Raw genomic sequence first — 5,123 nt, 5'->3', positions numbered from 1 at the left:
TCCTCAGGTGATCAACAAAAGAGTGATGTTGTGGAAATTCGTAATCAAGTCGCTCGACTTCTGATTATATCAGGTTTTGTCTTCTTTGTCTGTCAGACCCCAATGCGACTGTTTAAAATCTTGGATCAGTTGAGTAAGCTTGGGATTAAAACGTCTTTGTCGGACAAGGGAACACTTAATTTTATAGCACTTGCACAAGTTATTCTAGTTTTAAACTCAATGATTAATCCTTACTTGTATGTGACTTTTAGCAAGTCGTATCGTGATGCATTTTTTGAAGCACTGAATATGAAAATGGCAAATGAGTCAGTCATAGATAGAAATTCAACCAGAGTAGTACAGTCTGAAACCCAGTTTTAAGTTTGATAGTAACTATTATATAGCGATATGAGCTAAATCCCCTAGATCTGAATATGTCGATCAGCGATCATTTTGCTCGTTAAATCGACCGATTTGATCCCGATCCCGATCTGTACAATAACATTAAAACTTCAGGCATTCCTTGCGAAGGTACTTAGATCGCCCTCTATGATCAGGAATAAGGTTAACCTGACCGAGCTAGAGTCTTTTTTTTACTTACAAATATCCGTTTTGGGGGCCAAAATTGATTGATTTTGACTGGAAATTTTCAAATATATTTGCAAAAGAATCATCAATTTTTTTGCCAAATTTACAATAAAATTAAAAAATTTAGACACTCCTTTAAAAACTTTTATGGTCATTTTAGCATTAAAAAAAACCCCAAAGAAACAAAGAATAAATACAAAAAAATAATAAATTAACAAACTTGACTTCACCTTAACAAATTTGACTGATGGCAAGTTACTAAAACAAGGAATTGAACCTCATTAGTATATAAAATTTACAAGATGAATAAATGACAGGTTTTTTTGACGTCATTAAAAAGCTGATTTTATTATTAAACACATTATAAAAGAAAGACACTTAATTGGGTGATCATAACTTTGAGCACAGTTAATTAAAAGAAATAAAATCTAAATGAACTTGTAGAGAACTGTGTAAGCTGCTGTAGCTGTAACATTATACCAAGGAAAGAAATCAAAAGGGTCAGGAGACATTTTAATCGGTATCGACTTTCCAGAAAAGATCACTTCATCATATTTCGTCAGTTACAGATCAATTACGCTGACCGCCACTGACTTATGTGAGTGGAACATGCTAGCCAATGCAGTTTCACAATGCATAATCTTATTTAATCACGCAAACCATTGTCAACTTATTAAATTAGTAATACAAAGTAAGTGCTGTAATTGTTTATCAGTATTATATTGTTATGATCCTGCAGATCATGAGAAATCATCTTATTAATTAGGTTATGAGTTAATTAATACATTACGGGTTAATCATTATGTTTCTTAGCAAGCTTAACCACGTGCTAGTGATTAGCCCTTTCACCAAAATATTAGTGAGTAAAACCATGGAGGTATATAAATAAATGGAGAATGATCGCCAGAATTCTAATCTCTTAAGTGGAGATTATCCCGTTACCTCTATTCAATGAGTCACCAAACTTGAATTGACCAGCCACTTCAGCCAAGCTATTGATCTCCACGATGGTTATGAGCCTCTACCATGGTTCATTGATTGTCACTCCCAACATTTCCTCATAGGAATTGACCCTACATTGACCCGTACCGGAAGCCTTGTAAAAGAGACTATATAATGACGTCAGCTAGTCAATCTGATGTTCAAAGTCACCAGTTTTGATAGCTTATAGTTTCAATGTATGATCGTGAGAAAACCCGAAGAAATTCGGATGTTCTGTTCTCAAGTTATGAAACTGTTTTCTACACTAGTTGTGCCGTAACTTGACAAATATACTTAGTTTTCATGTTCATATATTAAGCTTTTAAGGGGGTCTGAGGGAGTTCAAATATAGTGCAAATGAAAGCAAAACGTTTTTACCTTCCGATTGTGAACAAATTATGTTGAGCCAATTTGGGCCATTTGAGTTACGAGCGAGCAAAATTTACCGGAAGTACTTCGGAATTCAAGCAAAAGTGATGATCAGACAATCTTTTCTAGAGAGAAATTGATATACAGAATGTATAGGCCCTACATACTTTGTTTAAACAGTTTCTCATAGTTTAGTGTATGATAACCGTGATTTTGGTTGAAGCTTCCGGTCAAATTAATTGAGTGCCATGATGGATATGTATCTGTATTCTGTATTGTCATGAAATCGTATAGGCCGCCTAAATCATCATCATTAAACTTCTCATTTTATAATAAATAATTATCAGTATTTAGGCCTAAATGATTATATTAATATTATTAGGGGCTATCATTTTCTTTGGAGGAGGGGTTCCAAATATACGGGGGGGGTCATAACTTTGTGGGAAAAAAGTCATAATTAAATTTTTCATGACCAAAATGTAGGAGTCACAAGATGACAACAGATAAGGTGTTTCTTTTTCAAACAGACTGATTTCTTGATGCAATTTAACTGAGACTAGTATACCTAAACCTAGGTATACTAGTCTCAGAATTTAAGCACTCAATTTTTGGCGAAAATGAGATTTTGATATCAAAATTTTATGAAACATGAGCACCTTCCAATAAGTATAAACTTCATTTTACCCCATTGAAATCAATGGCCAGTGAAACAGACTTCACAATGTAATCAGCTTAGCATAATCAATATAAACCTGAAATTGCCTATTCAACAATAATTGGTCATAACCAACGTAGTACAAAGGAGGCTTGGCTGGATCATTCTCCATTTATTTATATACCTCCATGGTAAAACGATGAGTCACACGCACTAAGCATATGGTTCATTATTCCCCTGGTGAAAATAAAGTTATATATCAATGGAAAGCTTATGATGTCAGGAAGCAGAAAAGAATATTTTTTATTTGATTAACGTACCAAGATAGACATAATCTCCATGCAAAGATTGGATATTGGCACCCCCCTAAATTACAAAACGAAATCGTTCAAATTGGGCGCTTTCGTTGATGACGTCAGCACAGGGACACACATTTACTTCCGGGTTTGATTGTAAACACAATGTCCATGCATACTGTGGTGGGACAACGCACGAACTCAGTCATTGTCAACTTACTTTACATGAAAAATATCTTCAATAAAATAAGAATAACATGAAGGAAACATCATGATCAAATCAAGAATGAAGTTCCTAAATAAAGTGTGTGGATTCAAAAATGGGAAACTGCTGGCCGGGGTGATTTGGGATAGGCCAAGCCATCCACGATATGCAGGGAATATTACAGTAAAGCACGAAGAGCGAAGATGCGCCGAAAAACCGGAAAGAAAACAGATTGCAAAAAATAACTGCTTGTGCTACCAGTTCAGATCGTCACACCAAGCTGAGATGAACTTATCACAATGAGAAAATGAAGGAATAGAATAAGGTACATGTACAGGATTTTTTTAATTATTTCTTTAACTTAATTTACAACCGGTCATGTATGATAGGCGAAGTCGTAGTCTATACATACGGGATGAACTCAGTGACTGACTGAGTCTCAGTCGCCGAGTGTTCGGTATCCGCGACTGTACTGTACTTGCAGACAAAATGACCGATTTGATATTCACATTCTGATATTTCCAACTTATTGCTACTTCATCAGCAAAATGTATTCCTGTAAATGTTCCAAATATAAGGGAACGATTGATCAAATCTGCTGAAACAAGTGCAAGTGCTACCGGACTGTATCGGATGACGAAGCGAGTCGCTGTGTGTGCATATCCCTGCAATTTCTTCAGCAGCAATTTACGCATCGTGTTCTGTAATCCATAAAACATGAATGTTTCACTTTTTCGGTACACTGATTGTACTATCATCAAAAGAATCGTGACACAAGTGACAATATTTTAATTTTATTTAGATTTCAGAACTATCAAGTAACGGTCTACTAAGCCTAAATTGTATTTATTTTATAATAAAGAATCTGTTTCTTTCAATCGTGATTGTGTGGAAAGAATGTATTACCGCAATGCGCTAAATACGGAACCTTTATACGGGCTGGATTTGATGAAATCGGCGGTTTTTTTAATTAATTTTTTGATTACTACAAGAGGATATTTAAAAAAAAATCAGATATTTTAAAATAAATCAAGAATAGGGAATATCACAAACAAGTTATTTAATTTGTTATTTGATCATGTTTATTCAGTCCATGACATGAACGGTAGCAGCAAACATTTGCGCATGGAATTGATCCCAGCGCGAAATTCAAACTCAATTACCCAGTTATACCCAGCCAGTTATGACTGATTTTGTCAAAAATTTACGGAAAATTTACGTGTTGACAATAATTCTATTATTTCTAATAATAGAAGGAATCAGCAACTTGAAGATTCCTCTCATTTCAAGCTTTATTGTGAAAATCAGACTTGCCGGGCAGCTTGCCAAGTACAGGAAGCAAGTCTTGTTTACATGTTTCCGAGTAGGATCACGTGACTGCGACCCCTGAGCTTACGTCACGAGCATTCCCAAGGTCATAGACGATTGATTTGGGTGCTTTTTGGGCGCCTTAAAAAAGACCAAACATTCATTCATTTTTTAAAATTTTCAGCTTTATTGGCCATCAAAAAAATCGGAAAAAATTATTTTTAGTATCCTGACATCATAAGCTTTCTATTGATATATAATTTTATTTTCAATGAAGTGCACCTTTCAGAGCAAACCACAGCGAAGCGAATATTCGGTTCATGATTTCCCTGGCGTAGCGAACCGAATAATTGGTCCAGAGTGGACCAAATATTTGGTTCATGATTCCCCTGATACTAACAGTGACTAATGACCGAGTATATAACCAAATGATCTGTTAAGTTAGAGGAAGTTTTCAATGAGAGTTCTGACTGAGTTATTGACCGTGCATGTTTATGTGATGTAGACCTTAATAAATGTTCTATACTGAATCAAGAAGAATCAACCTGGTATTATTTGTCTCCAATCCATAACGGATAAACGTTTAAGAGTTTTAACACTAATTGCTATCCCTGGGTACGCAACAATATCACTCCACTCAAAATTAAATGCTTTCAAAAGTAGATTGCTGTTAGTAGTAGATAAAACTCAAAATTGAATGCTTTCAGCAGTAATTACAACTCAAAATTTAATGCTTTCAGCA

The sequence above is a fragment of the Amphiura filiformis genome, unplaced genomic scaffold (genome assembly GCF_039555335.1).
Source record: "Amphiura filiformis unplaced genomic scaffold, Afil_fr2py scaffold_594, whole genome shotgun sequence".
NCBI classification, from domain to species: Eukaryota; Metazoa; Echinodermata; class Ophiuroidea; order Amphilepidida; family Amphiuridae; genus Amphiura; species Amphiura filiformis.
This window is presented reverse-complemented; position numbering follows the sequence as displayed.